Source organism: Odontesthes bonariensis, chromosome 19 (assembly GCF_027942865.1).
Source record: "Odontesthes bonariensis isolate fOdoBon6 chromosome 19, fOdoBon6.hap1, whole genome shotgun sequence".
NCBI lineage: Eukaryota > Metazoa > Chordata > Actinopteri > Atheriniformes > Atherinopsidae > Odontesthes > Odontesthes bonariensis.
Window position 1 is genome coordinate 7,080,763 of NC_134524.1, and position 26,396 is coordinate 7,107,158.

The following is a 26,396-nucleotide window of genomic DNA, read 5'->3' on the forward strand; positions in this document are numbered from 1 at the left end:
ATACATTTTAGTTGTTTTTGTTTTTTTGCACAGATTGCAAATGAAACGCTTTTATTTTCTCTTTTTGAACTTTGTGTTATTTGATGTTGTTGATTTTGATTCATTATAAAATATGATGTTACTTGGTGTTAGTTCAATCGAGTTGAAATGTAATTTATCAATATTTTTGTTGGGGTGACAGGGACAGGCGCTAACTGAGGCTCTGCTGGGAGAAATGTATTTGTAGATCACTAAAAGTCTCCGCCTCCAACAGAATTAGGTGGAGACTCCAACAAACAGCATTACAGTTCCAGCAGAGCTACAACTTGTTGCTGACTCCACATTTATCAGCATGATAAACTGCTTCAACAAGCAGTTTAATCAAGTTTCGTTGTCTGTCGTTCTGCTGTTTCGTAGTTTTGTCTCTGTTACAGGTGAGGAACATGAGGAACTAAATAGGGAACTGGGTGATTGTGAAAGAGTGCAGCTAGAGACAATGAACAGGTGAAGTGAGTGAAACTAATGAGCTGGTATGTGAAGTGAGGGGAAAAGCAAATGGCAAAACATGAACTCAAGAACCAAAACATAACCTAAAACATGATAAAACATAACTAAAAACATGGGGAAAATCCCATGGGGGTGACAGTCTGCCAGTAAATGTTGCTCCAGAACTAAAGGAAGAGGAACTGATTCTTTCTAACCAGCAGTGTTATTATTCACAAGATGATGTTAAAAATTCATGTTGCCACATTAAAATGTTGCGCAATGTTCAGACAAACAGCTGGAAAACACATTTAATGTGTGTTTTAACAGAGGTTTGTTGAAACTGAATCTGAGTTTTTCTTTAAGTGCGTCACAGGAATTAGACGGTTACGATGATCAAGGCAAGGCAATTTTATTTATAGAGCACAATTCGTACACAAGGTGCTTTACAGCTACATAAAATCACAAGAAGGCGATAAAATCATTAAAAAGAAATAAAAAATAAAAAAAAAACATTAAAAATAATCATTAATTAATTAATTTAAAAGGGAAGAGTGCAGATAAAATACTTTCAGGTGTCATATGCACAGCTAAATAGAACTAAATAAAAATACAGTTTTTAAATGTAAAAAAATATATTCAGCAAAATTTTAAATAAATAACTTTAACTTAACCATGTAGCACCCAAGCATACGAATAATCATTGAAAAAAATCATTTTGGCTCTTCTTGCATCTTTTTGGGTGGGAATAAACCAATATTTTTGGAATTGGGCTATTTTTGATCATGTTGCATATTTGCAACTGTGGGCTTTCCTGATTAATTTTGTTCACAAAACCAAGTCATTCTCAGATTGTTTGGCAAAAAAGGTATAGTGAAGGTTCACCAGTAACTGCTGCTACCACAATAAAATGTATATAATAGACCTTTATTGAACATTCTTAAAACAAAGTGCGGAACGCAACCATCATAAACTTTCCATTCAACAACAAATCAAACAGATTTCACAGATATTTGTTGTGAAAAAGTGAAGCACATATAAAATGCAAAAAATGTAATGTACTATCTTTATTTCTCACTTTCTTTCTTATTGAGCCAACGTTAGAGCTGAAGGCAGCTTTTTATCCTGGTAATAGTTTATGTCATCGATAGTTTAAGATTAAACCATTGTGAATTTGTAGTTTTAAGGGTCTAAGATGGCACGAGCTGAGCCTGATCTGTGTCACGTGACAGAAATAAACTGTTTCTTATTTGATCAACAGCCTCAAACTCACATTCATATCACTGTAATTTTTCTAACAAATGTTTCATCTGTGTGTCTGTTGGAAGAAAACTTTTAGCACTTAAAAAAAGTGAAACAACACTGAGGAGATGACCTAAACGTGTTTCCACCATTTCAATCAGTTTGCTTGTTTGCATTGAAGTGCAGCGCCCTCTGGTGGCCTCACTGTTAGAATGAAAATGAACTGATCGCATGTAAACATTTCTTCTTCTGGTTCAGATTATCTCCTGACTGCGATGCACCCTGACAGTTGTTCAGGAGGAAAACTGTGTCTTCACCTGCGTGTTTGAGCTGATGCACCTGGAGATGAGTTCATGGCTCCTGGGAACATCTGGCAGACACCTGCCTCGAACACAGCAGGAGGTGGGAATCTGACAGGTTCAACTCACTGTGAGAAATGTTCTCTGATGCACTGTAAAACAGAACGCTGCACTCTGATACGTCGGCAGTTTAAAAGCAGAAGAAAAGCACCATGTTGGATGTAACTGGACAGTAGATGTGTTTGAACTCTTTACGAACACTTTAACTTCTCACAAACCGTGTTGAATATCATCAGAGAGGGAAATTAGACCGTTTCACCCGACACAACAACATGAATAAGATGTGAAAGCTGAAATTTCCTTTGATTTAAGAAACTGTTGAGCCTTTCAGTGATTTCTTCCTTTTATGTGTGATATTTGTGTAGAAATAGGAGTTGATATTGAGAAGATTGGACTTTTAATTCATGTTTTCTGGATGAAAGATACATTTCTGATTTTCCCATGACAGGAAAAAGATGATCTGGATCGTCCTGTTTCTCAGTCTGACCTCCTCTGTTTGTGAGTTTCCTCTTCTTAAGCCTCAGGAATTAAAACTTGTGGGAAACAAACTAACACACGATAAAAATGGCGTCTTATTGCCAGCAAAGCTCAACATGTTGTCTTCCTGTCCTACTGGTGTGTTTGCTGTGAAAGTGACTCAGACCGTCCATCAGGCAGAGGAGGACGACAACGTCGGGTCCAAACTGACACGTCTCTCACCAACATGACCTTATCCAGACACTGTTACAGTTATATTTAGCTCATGATGATGATGGATCTTTGTAAAAGTGTCTAATTCAGTGGAACAAAGATAACCCTTTCCTTCATCTACATTAGATTTCTGCAGGGAAACAGCTTTTTTAAGGACATGTTCTCAGGGTCGAACCTGCTCAAACGGCAGGAGAAAACCCACTCATCATTCATCTCTGTTGGTTTAAACAACAAAAGATCCAGTGGAGCTGAACCCAGTGAAATATCATACTGTAAAACAGAGATATTTAATGGGTGCACTTTATGTTATAATCTGTCTAATAAAGTTAGTCTGAACAGTTACGGTAGGGATGCCCGGCTTCAGGAGGGGACGGGAGAGTCAAGTTTTTTTCAACAATTCTAGGGCATCATTGGCTAAATCGACAAAAACTCATCTCTTCCGAGGCTGCTCGGCGTCTCTGGGGGTAGATTAGACGTGGGCGTGTCAATATGAGGGGCTGTGTCGTGATGACTGGAGTTTGTGTTTGTCCATCATGAGATGTTGTGGCAGCCGAATTTTTAAGCGGGGAGAAGCACGCTGGAACTTCAGTCCCAAAGCGGATACCAAAGAGACTGGTTGTCTGTGAAAGTGCTGTCGGAGTTTCACTCATACTTTTAGTTGTTTCTTTCCAGAATTCATGCTGCCCATTCACAAATGTTACCTTTTTTAAGAATACTTACCACCACCATCAAACTCTAAGTATTCATTATGACAGGGAAAAATGCTCCACAGATTCTGATCCAGCCACAGATCCAGCCATTTACAGGCCTTCGATTCGATCATACTTGATTTTGGCCTTGCTGTGTGAATTTTCAAAGTCTATACCTTCTTTCTGTGTATTTGCTGGCCATACTTGTCATTCAATTCAATTCAATTCAATTAAAAAATACTTTATTTATCCCAGAGGGAAATTAAATGTTGATGTAACTCAATTAAATCAAAGAGTTATTATAGATGCTGATGGCTGTTGGCAGGAAAGATTTCCTGTAGCGGTCCGTTTTGCATCCAAACTGAAGAAGCCTTTGATTGAAGAGACTCTGTTTTCCGATAACAGTCTCATGGAGAGGATGTTACGGGTTGTCCATAATTCTCTTGATATTATGCAAAATCCTTCTTTGCATTATTGTCTCCAGAGGTTCCACAGTCGTCCCCAGAACAGAACCAGCCTTCCTTATCAGGTTGTTGAGTCTTTTTAGGTCCCTGGTTCTGATGCTGCTGCCCCAACAGATGACGCAAGAGGAAATGACGCTCTCAACAACAGACTTGTAGAAGATCTGCAACATCTTGTTGCAAACCTTGAAGGACCTTAGCTTCCTCAAGAAGTACAGTCTGCTCTGTCCTTTCTTGTAGATGGCTTCACTGTTGCGTCTCCAGTCCAGTCTGTTGTCCACATGAACACCAAGGTATTTATATTCCTCAACCACCTCCACTTCTTCTCCCATGATGGAAACAGGGTTTGATCTGACCCTGTTTCTCCTGAAATCTACAATCATCTCCTTTGTTTTGTTAACATTCAAGATGAGATGATTGTTCCCACACCATGCCACAAAGCGGTCCACCAGCTCTCTGTACTCAGCTTCTTGTCCATCTCTGATACACCCGACCACTGCAGAGTCATCTGAATATTTCTGTAGATGACAGGAGTCTGACTTGTACTGGAAGTCTGAAGTGTACAGAGTGAAAAGGAATGGTGAGAGAACAGTCCCCTGTGGTGCTCCTGTGCTGCTGATCACCTGGTTAGACACACAATTCTTCAGTCTGACAAACTGTGGTCTGTTTGTCAGGTAGTCATTAATCCAGGTGATTGTTGAGGCCTCCACCTGAGTCTTCTGGAGTTTCAGACGAAGCAGATCAGGCTGGATTGTGTTAAATGCACTGGAGAAATCAAAGAACATGATCCTCACAGTGCTGCCTGCTTTGTCCAGATGACAGTGGGTTTGTTGATGCAGGTGTATGATAGCGTCTTCAACTCCAACTCCATGGCGATAAGCAAACTGCAGGGGGTCCTGATATGTGCTGGTTTGCTTACACAGGTGGGTCAACAGGAGTCTCTCCAGGACCTTCATGATGTGGGATGTCAGGGCAACAGGTCTGTAATCATTGATGACTGAAGGATGAGTTTTCTTTGGTACCGGAACCAGACAGGATGTCTTCCACAACAGTGGTACCTTCTCTTGGGTCAAGCTAAGGTTGAAAAGGTGTTGCAGAATCCCACAGAGCTGCTCTGCACAGGCCTTCAGGACTCGGGGGCTGACACCATCTGGACCTGCAGCCTTGTTCCAGTTCAGTCTCTCCAACTGCCTCTTCACCTGACTTCTAGAAACAGAAAAGTGGGAGGGGGAGGCAAAGGGGACAGCAGCATCTCCTGATTGGGTTGAAGACAAACTAGTGGAAGCAGAAGAATCCATGACTAAGGTGGAGGTGGAGATGTTACAGGAAAGCTGTGGGTCAGAGGAGGGTGGGATGTCTCTTTGGCTGGGAACAGGAGGGGAGGATGGTGAGCTTGTTCCTGAACGGAACCTGTTGAAGAATGTGTTCAGCTCATTTGCTCTGTCCAGACTTCCATCCATCCGATCCTCCCTCTGCTTGAGGCCTGTGATCTTCTTCATTCCTGACCACACATCTCTGATATTGTTCCTCTGCAGTTTACTCTCAAGCTTCTTTCTATACACCTCCTTGCTCTCTCTGATCTTGACTTTGAGCTGCTTCTGTATACTCCTCAGTAACTCCCTGTCTCGCTCCCTAAAGGCTCTTTTTTTCTTGTTCAATAGTTCCTTTAGCTCACTGGTGATCCAGGGTTTGTTATTAGGGAAGCATCTCACTGTTCTGGTGGGGATGGTGTTGTCCACACAGAAGTTTATATAGTCAGTCACACACTCAGTCATGGCATTAATGTCCTCTCCATGTGGCTTACAAAGAGAAATCCAATCAGTTGCATCAAAACAACCCTGTAAGGCTTCTTCAGCTTCCTGTGACCACTTTCTAACAGTCATTTTTGTGACAGGTAGTCTCTGGACAAGGGGTTTATATGCTGAACAGAGAAAAACAAGGTTGTGATCTGATTTACCCAGGGGAGGTCTTGATTTGGAAATGTATGAATCCTTGACATTTATGTAAAACAAATCCAATGTCTTGTTTTCTCTGGTAGAGCAGCTGACAAACTGTTGAAAAGTTGGCAGTGTAGCAGAGAGTGAGGCATGATTAAAATCACCAGATATTGCCACAAAAGAATTGGGGTGTTGTGTCTGTATCTTAGCAACAACGGAACTGATGACATCAGATGCAGTGTCGGCAACAGCTGAGGGTGGAATGTAAACAGCCACCAAAACAACACTGGTGAACTCTCTTGGCAAATAATATGGACGAAAACTTACTGCCAATAGTTCAATGTCAGGACTGCAGAGACGACTCTTCACAGTAACATGTCCTGGGTGACACCATCTGTTGTTGACAAGCACTGCCAATCCACCCCCTTTCCTTTTCCTGCTACTCTTTAAATCTCGATCTGCTCGTACAGTCAGGAAGCCCGGCAGAGAGACGCTGGAGTCGGGGATATGATCCTGCAGCCATGTCTCAGTAAAACACATAATGCTACATTCCCGATATTCTTGCTGAGTCCTTGTCAAGGCTAGAAGTTCATCCAACTTGTTAGCTAACGATCTTACATTGCCCATAATGACGGATGGCAGAGATGGTTTGAACTTCTTCTTTCTTTCTCTCCTCTTTGCTCCTGCTCTGCATCCACGACGCCTCCTTTTCAATTCCAGTGGGATTTCTGGCTTCAGTTGTCGAATTATTTCTGCTTTTCTAATGTTAATCAGCTGCTCCCTGTTGTAAACCACCCTGTTGCTATGGTTATGCATCATAACAAAAGAGCAAAATATACAAAAGTATTGGGAAAAATCAATCCAGCTGCACAGCATCCAAGGCAGGAAGGAACAGTTGTCCAAAAAATGCAATTTCTTCCAAGAAAAAACAGGAATGAAATTTAGAAAAAATAATAAATCTCAATGTGAGGTACAGAGCTACTCCAACGTGCTGCCACCCTCAGCAGCGCATTCTAGAACTAGACACAGCTATGTTATAACTAATATAACTAATTTAAAAAGAATACAATTAATTCTTTTTAACTTTGCTATCATCTGCTTTGGGATGGCACGAGCCACTACAACCCTGAACGCGTAATATGGGCTTCCCCTGTTTTAAAAGTCAGCAGCCGCCACTGATGTATGTTTAATCGTCCCTTTGCTTTCCAAGAAATAACTGTTCCAACCACAAATAACAGGAAGGTTTCTGGCTTCAAGCCAAAAATGTTCTTGCATGAGGCCCATTGTTCTAAGCTAATAGCATTCAGAGCAGACATACATGAGTCGCCCCTGTGAAATGAACTCGAACATAGTTTTACAATTACATTCACACCCTCCCTAATGTAATCAGCAATGTTCCCTCTAAGCTGCGCGCCAGCGCAATCGCACACATTCTCAGCGCACAAGAAAATCTATGCAGCGCATAAAATAAAATTCACCATTAATTAATATCTAATACCAGACCTAATCTAATCTAATCTAATTAATTGGACCAATAATGTGTTTTTCTGTACCATTTTTCAATGTAACGCAGTGAGTGACAGGTGTTCAGCCAATGATACGATACGGTTTACTTACGCTATGCAGCCAATCAGAGCATTGATGGTGCTTTCATATGTTCCCTGAACATACGGGCCGTGCAGGTTAGCTAGCTAACAACAGTGCGAGTTAAGAGACGCAACCCCTTATCATGGCGAAACCAACGGGCAATGCCAGCGACACATCCACTCAACAAGACAAATTAATAGCAAATAGAAGAACAAGCAGTGAAACTGGGTGAGATTTTTTCTTTTTCGAGGGAGAAAGGTACTCTGCAAAACATGCAGACTGCATGCATGACTCTTCCCATGGCCAAAGCATGACTTTCACATATAACATACTACACATCTCATGAACAAAAGATTTTTGTCTTTTTCATTTTAGGTGGGCAAAATTTCTTATATTAAAAGTAAAGTAATGAAAATTGCCGCTTTGAACAGGTGTGATACAGGTGTGTGGCCACAGCGTGCACATCTGATGCTGCTCACAGTGGTCCTCAGTGTGCTCAGGGAGCTGGTGTGTTTGCCCAGACACATGAAAAATTAGAGGGAACATTGGTTATCAGTGCATGCAATGCATACAACATTACGGACAGAGAACAAAATAAAACATCCAGTTAATTTTCAAAATAATGATAATAATAATACTAAATCATTTTCTGTGGTAACTTGCCCTACTTCATGAGTCAGCAGAATGGTCCTTCAAAAAGCCTGTAACACCGCATTATGTAATAACGCCGCATTATGTAATAATGTAATAAATTTGCACGCCATTATGTAATAACTGCCGCATTTTGTAATAATCTGCCCCATTATGTAATAAACTTCTTGAACGCAATATGTAATACATTTTGCCGCATTATGTAATAAGTTATTACATATTGCGGTTGTTACTACATAATGCGGGTGTTGCGATTTTTTTCTTTAGCAAAATGTAACAATTGGTGCATTATGTAATAACCAACTGAAATTGACATTAAAACAGCAAAATAATGTGTATTTTACTCAAAATGAATGATCCTAGTATGTCACAATGTGGGACCTATGGCGACCACATAACTCTACAAAGGGCTGCTGAGATTTTCAATGTTCAGTTTCTCGTTGTCTCCTCACTAGGTGTTGATGCATCTTCCATTATATCTCAGTCTAATAGATATTGTGACAGTTGTCCTTTGTTAGCCCTTGGACACATTGTTGAGGGACATGGAGAACATTACTTAAAGGTTGGGTAGGGGATCTTTTTCTGGAACATTTTTTTACATATTACTTGAAATACTCTTCACACCCCCATTGCAACCAATTAATTAAAAGTTTTGACACAAATATGAAAAGTTTTAGTGGCCTCTAGAACGTACAATCTAGGAAAAACAGTATCCAATCAAACTGAACGGACCGTCAACAATGATTGGATTCTGATGCATCTATCAAACTGCAATCTGCTCCTCCCTCCCCCTCCTTCCCCCTGTGCGCGTACCCTGCTCCGTGAACGAATTACGCGTCCAGAAGCTTGGCAGGAAGCTAAACTAGAGCCAGCTTGGCTAGCACCTAGCATTATTAAACGTATAGTTAGCATATACTAAATACTAAATACGGCAACGATCGATGCGTGCTGTCAGAACAGCGCTCGTGCGCGTACATGTACTCTAGAGGCGTGGCTTCGGGGGGAAAGTGAAGAAAAGGGTTGGGACTTTTTACCTGTGTATTTTCAAAATGCAGCTTCGCTGGACTCAAAATCCAGGATCTCCTACCCTACCTTTAAGTCTGGAAGGATCAGTCTCTTCATTTATTGAAAACATCTTAGAAGCAGAGAGAGAACGGATAATTCAACATAAAAATGAATCAGACCAAGAGAGTGATGATGAAGAACTCACACCAAACGACAACACAGACAATGAAACTCTTACTGATGGACCACACGATGATGCCACACTGAATGAACCTCACAATGATTCCCAACTAGATGAACCCCAAAATGATGTCCATCTAGATGATCAGTCCAACGATGATGCTCAACGAGAGCAAGATGATGTCCAGTTGTGTGGACCTCCAGATAATGATGCAGAAAACAGAATGCATGGCACACCCATCTTGCCTACAGAATTGCTGTCATTTATCATCCAGTTGACCCTTAATGCAGACTCCTCAATGCTCTGGGCATTTAATAGAGTTTCTAAACTTTTTCGAGATCTTGCAGATCCGTTCCATCCGCAAATCTACATTAGAGAAACTTTAGCTGACACCCTAAACTTGGATTATGATCATGACAATTCCATAAGCATAATGAGGCTCTATAAATCCGCTGGACACAGTAGTGGTCTTGCTATTAGACTGAGGGAGCTATTCAGCCAAAATAGCAGGTGGATGATGGCCTGGCTTCTGATAAAGCACATTGGCCATGGTCATCTTAAAATCAAGGACATTTTTTGGAAACCTTAGGGCTATATTTTGTTTTGCATTGTAGGTAGATTTTCATGAGTCTCCCGAGTTCAAATGTAGATTTTTAGATGGGTTAGTTGTGTGGTTATATGTGTGCCATGGCCTGTAATAGGTCTAGAACATTGTTAAATTTTACGTTTCCACTTTATTATCCACTACAGTTCCATTGTGTGTGTGTTAGGCTCTATGCTGTGGCTGGATTGTTTTTCATTTAGTTGATTGAGATATTAGGCCTATTATCAAAGATTGCCATAATATTTGCTGTTCATAACACATTGCTCATCCATGACGTCTGTACCTCTACAGGATGGTATAGTATTGGGCTTTAGAGAATAAATCATTTGAAATAATTAACTGTTCGACATCAGTCATTTGTTCTGCAACTATTTTTTGTCTCTTACTCTGGGTTTGCATGATATAGGCTATCCTACATTTTTGTGTCAGAATAATACTTAGTATAATTTTGTGACACTGCCAGTGCTACATTAATGCAGGTACTATTACTGTAGGTGTTATTGGAAATATGCATTATGAAGAAAGGTTAAGGTTACAAGGAACATGACCTTTATTGAATAGGCTAGACTACATGGTGTTGTTGTGCACAGCCCATGTTTAATTATTTGGTGTTGTATGTCTTTTCTTTACTGCTGCTTGAGCATAGACAGAGATTTAGTTGACAATTTTCTAAATTGGTTAACTATCAAAAGCACTTACCTCCAAACTTGATCTCATGACTAATCTAACTGCAAATATGAATTAACCCCTTGTATGTTTAAATGAGCACAACCAAAGTTAAAAGGTGGATTGCTACAATGTAAGCTGAGCAATAGTTGACATACTGTCCTCTTAATTATTATTTTTGAGTAAAATACACATTATCGTGCTGTTTTTAATCAATGAAAATGTCAATTTCGGTTGGTTATTACATAATGCACCAATTGTTACATTTTGCTAAAGAAAAAAATTGCAACACCCGCATTATGTAGTAACAACCACAATATGTAATAACTTATTACATAATGCAGCAAAATGTATTACATATTGCGTTCAAGAAGTTTATTACATAATGCGGCAGATTATTACAAAATGCGGCAGTTATTACATAATGGCGTGCAAATTTATTACATTATTACATAATGCGGCGTTATTACATAATGCGGTGTTACAAGCCTCAGAATGCCCAATTTTTACCTCAAATTTTCAAAAGCTCCACGCCACCCTTAAGGTTTTTTAAGATTTCTGACACATCTGAATACATGATGTTGAAATGGCAACATACATACATATTCCTAATCCATGATTTGATGAAATTCATGCTCCAGTTTGTTCTCTGATAACAAACAAAACAAATAAGCCTATTCAAAAGTCATAATGATGTTGTTTTTGGTCCTGAAAACTCTGAAAATGGTCAGATTTAAATAATGGAATTAAAAAAATTTGCTCCCGAACCCGCCTAGAGGTTCTGACTCATGACCTCAGTATTTTTTGGGCCCTGTTTACGGCCCTGAGTGTCGGAATGGTGAGATGTAACCGTGGCTCAGTGGGTCGTCCAATAACCTTCCATTCCCACTCTCGCCGCTCAAAAAAAGATTGGAGGGGTGGCAGTCCACCTCCACCTCCATGGCTGAGGTGCCCTTGAGCAAGCACCGCAATCCCATTCTCCCCGGGCGCTGTGATTGCCTGCCAGTGTATGGCATCTGTCTGCATGACCTTCTGCATGTATCATATTATGCTTAAAAGTGGAAGAAGAATTTTGTGTGTATGCATGACCAATAAATCTGATCTTGATCTTAATCTGAATGATCTTTGAAAAATGTTGATGAGGGACATATTTGTTTTGTCTGAATAAACTTTTCCTAATATCAGGTTTTAGGTGGTCATTTAACTTTTTGTTGAATATTTAGTTTAACCCATAACAGATTTAATTTTTATAACATGTCAGCTTGACTCAACCGTTCAGGCTCAGTCAGTTCAAAATGAGTCATATGAGGTTCTTTATAAAAGACAGAAAGGAAGAAAAACAAACATTTTCATGCTCAAGGTGTATGGATCAGTGCCAAGCCCCGTTTGGCTGTTATTAAAGGAGCGCCCCTTCCTCTCTGTATCAGTGCAGCTCCAACAGGAAGCAGAGCCTCAGTTAGTCCAACAGACAGCATCACAGCTCCAGCAGAACTTAATGGATCTAAATCTTCTCTGATGGGTCATATCCACTATTTATTCAGCAAGCTGCGGACAAACCAAACTTCTGAGCTGCCTGAATAACAGCTTCATGTTCTAGAGGAAGAAGGAGAGGAGAGAAGGTAATGTGTTCAGATGTTTGACACAGAAAGTCTTTGTTGCTGCTGTTCTGACAATAATTCTGTGTTTGGAAAAGTAAAGTTGTTACTTTTACTGTGTGATCTGAATAGAATCAGTTTTACTGGAACATGTTCAGGATAAGAAGCAGTTAAAATGGAAAATGTTCTGCACAGATAATCACAAAGTCTTTGTTACATATTTTTAACATTTTAACACTTATTCACATCAGTTCTGAGACAATTCTTATGTTGAATGTTTAGATATTTTCTTTAATTTGATATTTGATTCATAATTACCAATGTTTTAGATTTCATGCTAAACTTACTCTGGTTATGTGCTGAAGTTGTGTTTTAGATGTAATTACAGACAGAAAATAAACCCTGACAAGTTTACTAGAACAGTGAGACTTGTTGATAACATTTACACAGACAGCTGTGTTGACTTATGTCTTCATGTTAGTTAAGTTATTCATTCACCTTGTTTTGATTGTTCGAAGAAGTGGTCAAACAGATTTAAGAAGGGAAGGTTAGCAGGGCAGTTGGTGACGTAGTGGATATAGAAGCCGCACCTTGTACAGAGGCTACATTCCTCACTGCAGCGGCCCCAAGAGGGAGTGTTGCAGTTAATGAATTTTTAAGAACATGATTGTATCTCCTCCCCTTTTTCCCAGTGTGCAGCTGGGGCTAAAAGCTGCTTCGATCTGGAGTTTTTGTAAAATCTTTGGTCTGTGACTTCAAACTCAGCGACATTGTCTTTAGATGTGAGAGGGTGTCAGGAGTTAGTCTTTAAAAGTCTTTAAAAGTCTTCTTTTCTTTTTTTTAAACCCTGTTTTGTAAATAAACGAAGTTTCTAAATAAACCAAAATTAAACTTTGATTCGATGTTTCCTTGCTATCTGAGTAGTACGCTGGGTTGCAATAAAAAAAAATTCAACATGAAAATGCTTTTTATTTTCTCTCACAAACGTCTAACCTGCTCTCCACCTTTTTTTTTATTTATTTATTTTTTTATTGAAAGAAACAACCGGTACAAATGCAACATGAATTAAACAACATACCAATAAATGCAGACCATCTGCAATGTTGGCAAATGTATAAAGATACACAAACATAGAATGAACAGGAACATACTAGAGGTGGTTACGAATATTGAAATAATACATTTTAAATGAGTATCAATAGCTTTTGGACAAATAGAGTGATCAATGGAAGATAAATAATGTTTTAGGTCTTTCTTAAAAATTAAAAATAAGGGTTTTCTTTTTTGAAATTTACATTTGTGAATAAAGAATTTTGCCAAAAAAAGAAAAAGGTTTATAAGACAGTCCCGGTTTCTTATAGTGTCCGTGTCCTCTGGAGCACCAAAATACACGACCTGCATGGTCATAGCAAAGTCCTTGTCGATGAGTTCATTATCAGAATTAAAGGTTTCCTCTCCCAAAAAGACCAGGAGAAACTCATCCATGCATTCATCTCCAGTAGACTCGATTACTGTAATGCTCTTTTAACTGGACTTCCCAAAAAGAGCATTAAACATCTGCAGCTCATCCAGAACGCTGCTGCTGGAGTTTTAAACCCGGACTAAGAGATCTGAACACATCACACCAGTTTTAATATCTTTACACTGGCTTCCAGTCAGTCACAGAATAGATTTTAAAAGCCTGCTGATGGTTTACAAATCCCAGAACGGTTTAGGCCCAAAATACATCTGTGATATGTTCAGAGAATATAAACCCAGCAGAGCTCTTAGATCCAGGACTCAGGTCAGCTGGTTCAGTCCAGAGTCCAGACTAAACATGGAGAAGCAGCATTTAGCTGTTATGCTGCTAACAAGTGGAACAAACTGCCAGTGGAGATTAAACTTTCAGCAAATGTAGACATTTTTAAATCCAGGTTAAAGACATTTCTGTTCTCATGTGTCTATGCATGAAATATCTTTTAACTTATCTAGACTGTTGCCTGTTTTTAAATTCATTTAAATGATTTTATTTGTTTCTTTTTATATTCTTTTATGTATTTTTAATGCTTCTTGCACTCCCTGCTGCAATGCTTTTATTTTATGTAAAGCACTTTGAACTGTTTGTACATGAAATGTGCTATATAAATAAATTTGATTTGAATAAAGTCAGCAAAAAAGATCCAGAAAACTTTTGAGTGGTTACAGCTCCAAAATAAATGATCAACAGTTTCAGAGTGAGAAAGACAGAAAGAGCAATCAGGAGATACAGGGGAGAATTTTGACAACCTATAGTTACAAGGGTAACACTTATGTATAATCTTGAGAGAGACTTTAGATACTTTTTTGTGATCATAAATTGTTTCCTGAGAGACCAAAATCTTAACCAATCAATATTTTCAAAGCGATTATTCCAGTAACTAATACAAGCAGGGGTGGACATACTGTGTTTAAGCAGCCTATATCTTATTTTTTTTATTAGTAAACTTATTGCTAATAAAAAGATCACCATCAATAAAGAGAGAGGAAGAATTAAGGTCTGGAGGAGACTGACAGAGACCTTTAGGGCAGGTGTCAAGAAGAAATCTGACAGCAGATGGGATCCCATCAAAGATTATAGCATATGCTTTAGGTGGTACAGGAAAAGAAAACTTATCCATAAAGTCTCTATATGTATATAATACACCATTCTCATCAAACAGTTGTGAAACTACAATGATATTCTTGTCAAACCAAGAATGATAAAATAAAGTTTTGTTCTTGTAAGTGATATCCTTCTTATTCCATATAAAATATGAGTGTGGTGAGAAATTGTGATGGTACATAAGAGACCAACAGGAAAGCATTTGCTTGTGGAAGTTTGCTAGGGCCAAAGGAAGCTTAGATATGTTATAATTACAACGAGTAAGGAAACCGAATCCTCCCACAGATTTAAAAAGATGGTTAGGGATACAGTTCCAAATGGAAGAAGGATATTTTAGGAGTAGCTTTGCCCATTTTATTTTAAACGAGTTGTTAAGTAAAGAAAAGTCGATGAGATTGAAACCCCCTGAAGAGTGATCAGCCATCATAACATTCTTTTTTATTAAGTGAGATCTAGATCTCCACACAAAATCTACTATTAATCTATCTAACTTACTGCAAAAATCTTGTGGGACATCTAGAACCATAGCTGGATAAATCACTCGGGATAAGGCTTCAGTTTTTGCAAGTAAAACTCTTCCAGTGATAGATAGATCCCGCTGCAACCATGAATTCAGCTTTTTTTTAATTATTGGAATGAGAGGGTCAAAGTTTAATAGTGTTCTTCTTTTTTGATCCCTGCATAAAATGATGCCCAAATATTTTACCTAATTTTTCACCGGTATATTGTAAATGGAATCAATTGTTGAAGGTTTCAGAGCAAAGATTTCACATTTAGAGAGGTTAAGGGTCAAGCCTGAGGCATCTGAAAAAGGTTTTATAGTTTTTATAGAGGAACCTGATCTCCATTTTTTAGGAATAGGGTGGTGTCGTCTGCTAATTGACTGATTAATATTGACTGATCAGCAATAGAGATTCCCTCTATTTTACTGCATTTGATGTGAGTGGCTAATAACTGCATAGGTAAAAGGAAAAGGAAAGGAGATAAAGGGCATCCTTGTCGGATTCCACGTTTTATGTCAAATCTCGACGTTGTACCATTTTTTAATTTGATGGAGGCATTACTGTTTTTATAAAGCGTCTCTATAGCATTAAGGAATTTTTCACCAAAACCAAAAACTTCCAAAGCTTTAAAAATAAAGGGATGTTCAACTCTATCGAACGCCTTGTAAAAATCTAGGAAAACAAGGAAACCCTCATCAGAGGTAAGGTGGGCATAGTCTATAAGGTCAAGAACTAGTCTAATATTAGTTGATATTAACCTTTCTTTAACAAAACCCGACTGACATTCATCTATTATGCTATTTAGCACATTTTTTTTATCCTTTTGGCCAGTATACTTGCCAGGATCTTGTAATCGTTGTTTAGTAAACTTATTGGTCTCCAATTCTCTAAATAGAAGTGGTCTTTGTGGGGCTTTAGAAGTAGGGTAATGATACTTTGATTAATGGAAGGGGGGAGAACCCCAATATCTAAACATTCTAAATAAACTTTATGTAGGAAGGGAACAAGTACTTCAGTAAATTTCTTATAAAACTCAGCATTTAAGCCATCATTACCAGGTGACTTATTTAACTTAAGCCGGTTAATTGCCTCCCTTATATCCTTGGGTTGGATAACGGAGTCACAGAAAGTTTTGTCAACTTGGGAAATAGAAGCTAGATTGTTAGACAGGAGGGGGTTAAAGAAGTCATCAGCTTTCGACTGTGAATAGTGAGAAAGATAAAGGTTTTGGTAGAAATCCTTACAAGTATTAGAGATATCACTGTGAGTTGTCAAAACAGTACCATTTGAAATTAGTTTGTTTATAGTGTTGTATTGAGAGCGCTGCTTTTCTAAGTTAAAAAAATATCTTGTATTCTTTTCTCCTTCCTCAAGCCATCGTCTTCTAGAACGAATAAAAGCACCATTAGCCTTACAAGTATATATATCATCTAGTTAATGTTGCATTTCCACCAATTCAGCTTTTTGGTTTTCATATAAGTCATCATAAGGAATACTGGATAAATGTATTATTCTATTAATAACAACTGTCTCTACTGATTTGTTTAGTTTAGCTTTTTTAGCACCAGCTTTCCTGAAAGTAGATTGAATCTCAAATTTGAGAAGTTCCCAGTTGCTGCAGAATTTGTTTTCATTACTAGCTTTAATGAAATATGAACTTATTGTGGCGTTAATGGCTTCTACTAGCGCCTCATCCTCAAGAAGTGAAGAATTCAGTTTCTAGTATGCAGTAAATTTGCCAGGCTGAACGTTATTATCAGCTAATTTAACTACAATGCAGTTATGATCAGATAACGGAGAAGGTAGGATCTCACACCTAGACACATATGGAGACAAAGAACATGAAATTAACCAGTAATCTCATCTTGATTTAAGCGACCCTGATTTATTTGACCAGGTGAACTGAGTAGTGGTGGGGTTTCTATTTCTCCAAGCATCCAGCAACCCTAAACGAAACATCACACCAGAAAGAGGGGATGTCCCTCGAGAGGACCTTGCAGGAAAACGATCAACACTATTACAAATGGTTTCATTAAAGCCTCCGCCTAGAACTACACGAATGTTTGGATATCTACTGCAAATATATTCCACTTGAGTTTCAATGTTATCAAAAAAAGTTGTGTTTTTTTTAGAAGAGTTGTGGCCATATATGTTGCCCAGGAGAAAGAGAGAGTCATCTAGAGATACCACAAGAAAAAGATAGTGACCTTCAAGGTCAACAATGGATTCAATTATTTTACCCTGAAATCTATGTTTTAAAATTAAAACCCCTGCCGAGTGTGTAGAGCCATAGGAAAAGAAAATATCATCGCCCCATTGGGATTTCCAGAATTTTGCATCATTGGGACTAGCATGTGATTCTTGAATAAAACAGAAGTCAGAATTTTGCCCTTTTGCATAAAGAAAAATAGCTTTTCGTTTTAAATCATTTCGTAAACCTCTAGCGTTAACAGAACACAGCGAAATATCAGGGAACATAGTGTGTTGCGAGAGATCACTTAGAGCAAGGGAGTGATCCTCTTCATGTTTTTACTATCCTCATAGTAACAGGAATAGAGTTAACCATCAAAATAGAGTTAACCATCAAAAATAGGCTATAATAGATAAGCGACCTTTCAATTTTAAGGTATCAGTATGCATACAAAAGAGAAGTGAACAGGAGAGAAGTTGGAACAGATGCCACAGTGAGTACTTAAATGTAGCCTACAATAAAGTAGGGATTACCTTGTGGACCTGGCTATTCGGAAATAAGTAAAGTAGATTCAATTAGTGGAAGAAGTATGACATATAGAGCCATTTTCCTATCAATTTTTTTTACATCATTTTCCTATCAAATTGAGAGAAAAAGAATAGGTCAAGTGAGATTAACTATGGCATTGCGTGGGATTGGCCTAATACCATTTGTTGTGGATCTTAACCCACAAATCTGCGTTTAAATCTAGTGCACATCTGGATGCACTGAAGCACTGGATCTTTTCTTCGTCATTATAGACTCCAGCAGTGAAGGCGTCAGTTCTTCGCCATCCACGAAAGCCTTTGGACCGGCGAAGTAGGCACGGTATCCTCCCGCGCGGGCCTTTTCAACAAGAGGCCACAGCTGTTTGCGAGATTCACGGTCGGCAGGAGAGAGATCCTCAGCAAAGCGTAGATTGTTGTCGGTCGGGAAGCGGCAGTTCTTTGCCGCTTTCCACACAGCGTCGCGAAAGTGACGCATTGTGAATTGAAGAATTATCCCTCGTGGCCTTGTGGTTGTGTTGGTTACTGCGTGAGGTGCTGCGTTGTCCGTCGATCGCGGCGTTGTAGATTTCTTCAATTTCGCCAGCCTGTGAACGGAGTCGATGAGGGTGTCGGCTTTGTGTGCAAGACCGGGAACCACTGATTTGCACACGTCCACCGGGCGTTTTCTCACATTTTCCCCTTGTTGCTCCGACACGCCATACAAACGCAGGTTCCAGCGTCTTTTATAACGTTTCAATTCAGCCACCTTGCTCTCCAGATCAGTAATCTTATTTTCTGTAACCACAACGCGTTTCTCTGTGCGATCAGCATTGCATTTAATGTCCTTTATTTCTTATTTCATTAGTTATAAACTCAACCGAGGCCTTTAGACCCTCGATGCCTTGGTCAAGCATATCCGCTCTATCATTAATGACTGTTTTGAGGGAAGAGATGATGGCCGTAGCCAAGTCTGGGTTAACAACATCAGAGCTATCACCGCACCTGCCTTTTTTTGAAGTTGGCTCTTTGCTCGGCGTTTCAGGTAGCGGGAGCAGCAATGCGTCCAGATCCTCGGTGTTCACAGTAAGATTTGCGCCAACTTCCATGGAAAAGTCCTTTGATTTGTGCTTGTTCTCCTTCGATGGCATACTTCGTTTTATGCTAGTTCTTGTGAAGTGAACACGTTAGCAAGTAGGCTAAGTAACGTGGTAGGATACGCGTTCACAGAAGAAAAAAGACTTTGATGAAAGTAAATAGTATAACAAAGCGTTATTGTTGAATAATGATGGTTTTGTAGATGATGACAGGTAGATAAGCTACCATTGAGGATGTTGAATAAGTTCAAAAGAATGTTCTTGTGAGGAGCTCCCTCTAGCGTGTCACTCACACCGTCGCCATTTTCCCCTCCGCTCTCCACCTTTTTAGCTTCATGTGCTCCTCCTCCAGTGACGTCCGACTTGTGTGAGGTAGTTACCATAGCAACAGTGCGGGTTGTTGTTGGCGCACAGCATAAATGCCCAAACTCTGGAGCTACTGTTTTATCAAACAGTCGCGCTACTCTCGGCTCTTCAAGTATAAAATCACCTTAAGGTTTTGTGGGAGAAAAAAAAAAAAAACAGAGGACAGGACCTCTGTGTCCTCAATGTGCAGATCAAATAGGGTGTTCGGGTGTCTTATTGAGAAAAGAACTAAAACTAATGAACCTCATTTTCATTCTGCTTTTCAACTAGTTTGGAAGGAAAATGTGAAAGTAGAGCTGAAGGTGCCTGATGTGGCCTATGGGCTGGGAGATATCTGATTAAAGGGAGAATTGTAAGTGAATGTGAATGCTTGTGTGTCTTCCTGCACAGACTGAAGGCTGCCTTACTGAAAGCTGTCCTGCTTTATTCCAGCTGTTTGGCTCCGCCCCCTCATGCTGCTACCTTTCCTGCTGAGCAGCAGTTGATCTCATTGAGCCTGCAGTCAGCTCCTGTCTTGTGGTGGATCAGAGGCAGAAGAGAGGGTATGTGTTTCTCTGCTTCTAGCTGTTGATGATTGTGTGTTTGTGTTTGTAAAATGAGGCACAGATAATCACAAAGTCTTTGTTACATCTTGAATTTAAGATGAAATCAAACATTTTTAACATTATAACACTTATTCACATCAGTTCTGAGACAATTCTTATGAACCTGAACCATGCGTCCTGAACCATGAGTCCTGAATCATGAGTCCTGAACCATGAGTCCTGAATCATGAGTCCTGAACCATGAGTCCTGAACCATGAGTCCTGAACCATGAGTCCTGAATCATGAGTCCTGAACCATGAGTCCTGAACCATGAGTCCTGAATCATGAGTCCTGAACCATGAGTCCTGAATCATGAGTCCTGAACCGTGAGTCCTGAACCGTGAGTCCTGAACCGTGAGTCCTGAACCGTGAGTCCTGAACCATGCGTCCTGAACCATGAGTCCTGAACCATGAGTCCTGAACCATGAGTCCTGAACCATGCGTCCTGAACCATGAGTCCTGAATCATGAGTCCTGAACCGCCGCGGCTATTCAGAGACAACACAGGAAGCCGGACAGCCTCTCCCATTCTCTGGCGAAATTGCTACATCTTCAATGTTAAATTGACGATAAAACAGTTCTTCACAAAACACAAGATATGCCCAATACTGCATTTACTTTCAGAACTACAACATGTTGTCCTGTAGCTTAATGAAGTGATTTGTTCTGAAATCGCCGCCGTTCATTGAGGAAATCATGTTATGAAGTGGCCACTAACAGCCAGGCTTCCGAGCCGAGGGCTGCCCGGCTTCAGGAGGGGGCGGGAGAGTCAAGTTTTTTTTCTACAATTCTAGGTCATCATTGGCTAAATCGACAAAAACTCATCACTTCCGAGGCTGCTCGGCGTCTCTGGGGGTAGATTAGACGTGGGCGTGTCAATATGAGGGGCTGTGTCGTGATGATTGGAGTTAGTGTTTGTCCATCATGAGAGAGAAAAAATGCTCCACAGATTCTGATCCAGCCACAGATCCAGCCATTTACAGGCCTTATATTCGATCATACTTGATTTTGGCCTTGCTGTGTGAATTTTCAAAGTCTATACCTTCTTTCTGTGTATTTGCTGGCCATACTTGTCATACCAGACACAGCTATGTTATAACTAATTCTTTTTAACTTTGCTATATTCTGCTTTGGGATGGCACGAGCCACTACAACCCTGAACACGTAATATGGGCTTCCCCTGTTTTAAAAGTCAGCAGCCGCCACTGATGTATGTTTAATCGTCCCTTTGCTTTCCAAGAATGCCATTTGTATTATTAATAAGTTAGCTCGTTGCTAATGCTAACAGTGTAAACATCTGTCAAATCTTTTCTTAAAATAAGAAATAAAGTGTTTTACAACATGAAAACATGCTATTTAATTTCCTTCTCTGGTTTCAGTTTTGTTAAAGCTTTATTAAACACACAGCGTGACACAAACACAATAAAATATGTATGAATATATCAGTGTGTAGGTGGAAATTCAGCTAAAAGTGAGGGATACATGTCACAGAAACAAATGATGTTTTTAAGTTATTGATCAGTTATCAGAGGAAACAGCAGAACTATAACATCAGACAGATTTATTAAACAATTTACCTCTGTTATGTTCTTTATTTAACTCAGATCATTTGTTTCTGTGACATGATTCTGACACTTTTAACAGAATTTCCAATTTGATTGTATGTTCAAGTCCTGTGAGAGCTGCTTAAAGAGTTTAAATGTCTCCAGGTTTTAGAGGCCAAAGTAAAGAGGGAAAAGCTTTAAGTTGGAAACTTTCATTCTCTGATTTAATGGCTCTAACTGTGACTGAGCAGCTTTTAGTTTGTCAAGCTGAGGGATCAAAGCTCTTAAAGAAATAAACTCTGCAGTTCAGCATCCAACAGAAGAATGGAAGCAGCTCAGAAAGGAGGCTGAAGCTGTGATTTGGTGGTTCAGGCAGATGCAGAGCAGCTTCTGGAAGCAGAGGGAGGGGCTTCAGCTCCTGTGGATGCTGATGGCTTTTAGAAAAGGAAGGGCAGGTTGTTCAGCTCAGAGCAGGCTGGGGTTTTTAAGCCAAAATGAAAAGAGAAACTTTAGGATTCAACCTTTCAGTTTGTGGCTGAACAGCTCAGGCTGTTGGCTGAAAGCTTTCAGCCTCCGAGAACGTGGAAACTATGATCACAGGACTTTTAAAGTTCAAAGGTGCTCAGAAAGAGAAGCTCAGGATGATGGGATGCTGCCTGGGGTTGAAATCATCATGTGTTCAATTCCCTCAAATGCTCTGTAGACTTCCAGGTTTTGATCTTTAAGGAATCGAATCATCTTTTCTTTGGGATGCGACAGCTGGTCTTTGAATATTTATCTGCTGTAAGTGTGCATCCAGCTACAGGCCCATCTGTACCCCTTCTTTACCTAAAACAGTGACCTCACAATGTATTTCTTTAGCTTCAGCATGAAAAGGAGGGAATGGAAAACACTAAGCCCCCCCATGAGCTGTCACCTTACCGTGGTGGGGGGGTTTGCGTGCCCCAATGAGTGTGGGAGCTATGTTGTCCGGGGCTTTAAATCCCTGGTAGGGTCACCCATGGCAAACAGATCCTAGATGAGGGACCAGACAAAGAACAGCTCATAAACCCCCTATGATGAATGGTATCTTTGGACAACGTGTACCTTCGCCCGGACGTGGGTCACCGGGGCCTCCCCCTGGAGCCAGGCCCAGGGGTGGGGCCCGCTGGTGGCCGGGTCTGTGCCCGTGGGGCTCGGTCGGGCACAGCCCGAAGAAACAACGCGGGTCCCCCTTCTGATGGGCTCACCACCTGTGGGAGGGGCCAAGGGGGTCGGGTGCTTTGTGAGCTGGGCGGCAGCCGAAGGCGGAGACCTTGGCGGTCTGATCCTCGGCTACTGAAGCTGGCTCTTGGGACGTGGAACGTCACCTCTCTGCTGGGGAAGGAGCCTGAGCTGGTGCGCGAGGCTGAGCGGTTCCGGCTAGACATAGTCGGACTCACCTCGACGCATGGCTTGGGCTCCGGAACCAGCCTCCTCGAGAGGTGTTGGACTCTCTTCCACTCTGGAGTTGCCCGCGGTGAGAGGCGTAGAGCAGGTGTGGGCATACTCATTGCCCCCCGGCTGTGCGCCTGTACATTGGGGTTTACCCCGGTAGACGAGAGGGTCACCTCCCTCCGCCTTAGGGTGGGGGGACGGGTCCTGACTGTTGTTTGTGCTTATGCACCGAACAGCAGTTCAGAGTACCCACCCTTTTTGGAGTCCCTGGAGGAGGCACTAGAGAGTGCTCCTCCGGGAGACTCCCTCGTCCTGCTGGGGGACTTCAATGCTCACGTGGGCAATGACAGTGAGACCTGGAGGGGCGTGATTGGGAGGAACGCCCCCCCCGATCTGAATCAGAGTGGTGTTTTGTTATTGGACTTCTGTGCTCGTCACGGACTGTCCATAACGAACACCATGTTCAGGCATAAGGGTGTCCATATGTGCACTTGGCACCAGGACACCCTAGGCCGCAGCTTGATGATCGACTTTGTGGTTGTATCGTCGGACTTGCAGAATCCCCTGTAAGGAGGAGTTTCAACTCCCACCTCCGGCAGAGCTTCAACCATGTCCCGGGGGAGGTGGGGGACATTGAGCCTGAATGGGCCATGTTTCGTGCCTCCATTGTTGAGGCGGCCGACTGGAGCTGTGGCCGTAAGGTGGTCGGTGCCTGTCGTGGCGGCAACCCCCGAACCCGCTGGTGGACCCCAGTGGTGAGGGAAGCCGTCAAGCTGAAAAAGGAGTCCTATCGGGCCTTTTTGGCTAGTGGGACAGCTGATGGGTACCGACAGGCCAAGCGGAACGCGGCCTCGGCGGTTGCTGAGGCAAAAACTCGGGCTTGGGAGGAGTTCGTGGAGGCCATGGAGAACGACTTCCGGACGGCCTCGAGGAGATTCTGGTCCACCATCCGGCGGCTCAGGGGGGGAAAGCGGTGCACCGTCAACACCGTGTATGGTGAGGGCGGGGCTCTGCTGACCTCAACTAGGGACATCGTGAGTCGGTGGGGGGAATACTTCGAGGGCCTCCTCAATCCTACCGACACGCCTTGGATGAGGTCCGTCCTGAGTTCCTCAAGGCTCTGGATGTTGTAGGGCTGTCTTGGTTGACACGCCTCTGCAGCATCGCGTGGACATCGGGGGCAGTGCCTCTGGACTGGCAGATCGGGGTGGTGGTCCCCCTCTTTAAAAACTATTCCAAGTTAGTTAGTGTTCCAACTATAGGGGGATCACACTCCTCAGCCTCCCTGGTAAGGTCTATTCGGGGGTACTGGAGAGGAGGATCCGCCGGATAGTCGAATCTCGGATTCAGGAGGTGCAGTGTGGTTTTCGTCCTGGCCGTGGAACAGTGGACAAGCTCTATACCCTCCGCAGGATCCTGGAGGGTGCATGGGAGTTCGCCCAACCGGTCTACATGTGTTTTGTGGACTTGGAGAAGGCGTTCGACCGTGTCCCTCTGGGACTCTTGTGGGGGGTGCTCCGGGAGTATGGAGTGCCGGACTCCTTGATATGGGCTATTCGGTCTCTGTATGACCGGTGTCAGAGTTTGGTCCGCATTGCCGGCAGTAAGTCGGACATGTTTCCTGTGAGGTTTGGACTCTGTGAGGGTTGGACTCTGTCAGGGCTGCCCTTTGTCACCGATTCTGTTCATAATTTTTAAGGACAGAATTTCTAGGCGCAGCCAGGGCGTTGAGGGGGTCCGTTTTGGCGACCTCAGAATCGGGTCTCTGCTTTTTGCGGACGATGTGGTTCTGTTGGCGTCCTCAGGCCGTGACCTTCAGCTCTCACTGGAGCGGTTCGCAGCCGAGTGTGAAGCGGCTGGGATGAGAATCAGCACCTCCAAATCTGAGACCATGGTCCTCAGCCGGAAAAGAGTGGAATGCCCTCTTCGGGTCGGGAATGAGATCCTTCCCCAAGTGGAGGAGTTCGAGTATCTCGGGGTCTTGTTCACGAGTGAGGGACGAAGGGAACAGGAGATTGACAGACGGAACGGTGCAGCGTCTGCAGTGATGCGGGCTCTGCACCGGCCCTTCGTGGTGAAGAAGGAGCTGAGCCAGAAGGCGAAGCTCTCGATTTACCGGTCAATCTATGTTCCTACCCTCACCTATGGTCACGAGCTGTGGGTAGTGACCGAAAGAACGAGATCGCCAATACAAGCGGCCGAAATGAGTTTCCTCCGCAGGGTGTCTGGGCTCTCCCTTAGAGATAGGGTGAGAAGCTCGGTCATCCGGGAGGGGCTCGGAGTAGAACCGCTGCTCCTCCGCATCCAGAGGAGTCAGATGAGGTGGCTCGGGCATCTGGTTAGGATGCCTCCCGGTGAGGTGTTCCGGGCTCGTCCCACTGGGAGGAGGCCCCGGGGAAGACCCAGGACACGTTGGAGAGACTATGTTTCTCGGCTGGCCTGGGAACGCCTCGGGGTCCCCCCAGAAGAAATGGAGGAAGTTGCCGGGGACAGGGACGTCTGGGCTTCTCTGCTTAGGCTGCTGCCCCCGCGACCCGATCCCCGGAAATAGCGGAAGATAATGGATGGATGAAAACACGAAGCGATATGTTCACTACCCTATAAGCACCATCCTGTATTTACTCCTGACAGACACAGAAAACAGACCGAGTTCAAGATGTAAAGCAAAGAGAAAACTATGTTGACTTTTTCTAACTTCTTGTTTTCACATGATGTTCAGACAAAAAAAACATCCTCTTGTACGTCCCACAAACTATCATTCTTATTCTGACTATATGCACATGTAGGTCATATCCAGTTTATATCACATATAGATTCTAATATATACTTTATCATATATAAAAAACATGTAATGCACCATATTAAGTCACTGAACAGAAAAAAGTGTCTCACAGTTTATTGTAGGTCAGATAGCTCAGAACTGAATGTGGTTAATGTGTTATCTTTTGCTCTCGTGCCTCAATGTGTGCGAAGAGGAAGTGGAGCTACACCTACCTAGCTACACCTACCTACACACAGAGGAAGTGGAGCTACACCAACCTAGCTACACCTACCTACACAAAGAGGAAGTGGAGCTACACCTACCTAGCTACACCTACCTACACACAGAGGAAGTGGAGCTACACCTACCTAGCTACACCTACCTACACACAGAGGTAGTGGAGAGTTGGCCTGATGGTTTGTTCTTGGGCCTTCGAAGCCAAATACTGTGTGTTTAAGTGTTTTAGGAAATGTAGGGTCTCTGAAACCGTTACACAACTCAGCAGACATGGAGGGAAAGGCTGAAGAGCTGGTTGAATACAGTGAAGGTGTCTGAGACAGAGGGAAGAGGTCAGCAGAGCAGTGTAGAAGCCAGTTGCATGGCAGTGGTGAGGAAGTATCTGTATTAGTGATGTCACATTTAAAGTAGAAAAAAGTAACAT

At 41.9% G+C, this 26,396-nt stretch overlaps 3 protein-coding genes across 7 annotated transcripts in view; 2 read left to right on the forward strand and 1 right to left on the reverse strand.

Moving 5' to 3' along the window:
- Positions 1–26,396, forward strand: part of LOC142369018 (programmed cell death 1 ligand 1-like) — a 145,062-nt gene that overhangs the window by 102,025 nt on the left and 16,641 nt on the right. The gene's annotated exons all lie outside the window — the stretch shown is intronic.
- LOC142369519 (Fc receptor-like protein 5) overlaps positions 1–26,396 on the reverse strand; it is a 366,062-nt gene that overhangs the window by 16,412 nt on the left and 323,254 nt on the right. The gene's annotated exons all lie outside the window — the stretch shown is intronic.
- Positions 11,960–26,396, forward strand: part of LOC142369012 (Fc receptor-like protein 5) — a 30,682-nt gene continuing 16,245 nt past the window's right edge. For all 5 annotated transcript variants that reach the window (XM_075451230.1, XM_075451233.1, XM_075451235.1 and 2 more), the window contains exons 1-3: positions 11,960–12,153; positions 19,701–19,782; positions 19,863–19,972. The gene's annotated coding sequence lies outside the window, so the exon portion shown is untranslated. The remainder of the gene's footprint in view (positions 12,154–19,700; positions 19,783–19,862; positions 19,973–26,396) is intronic.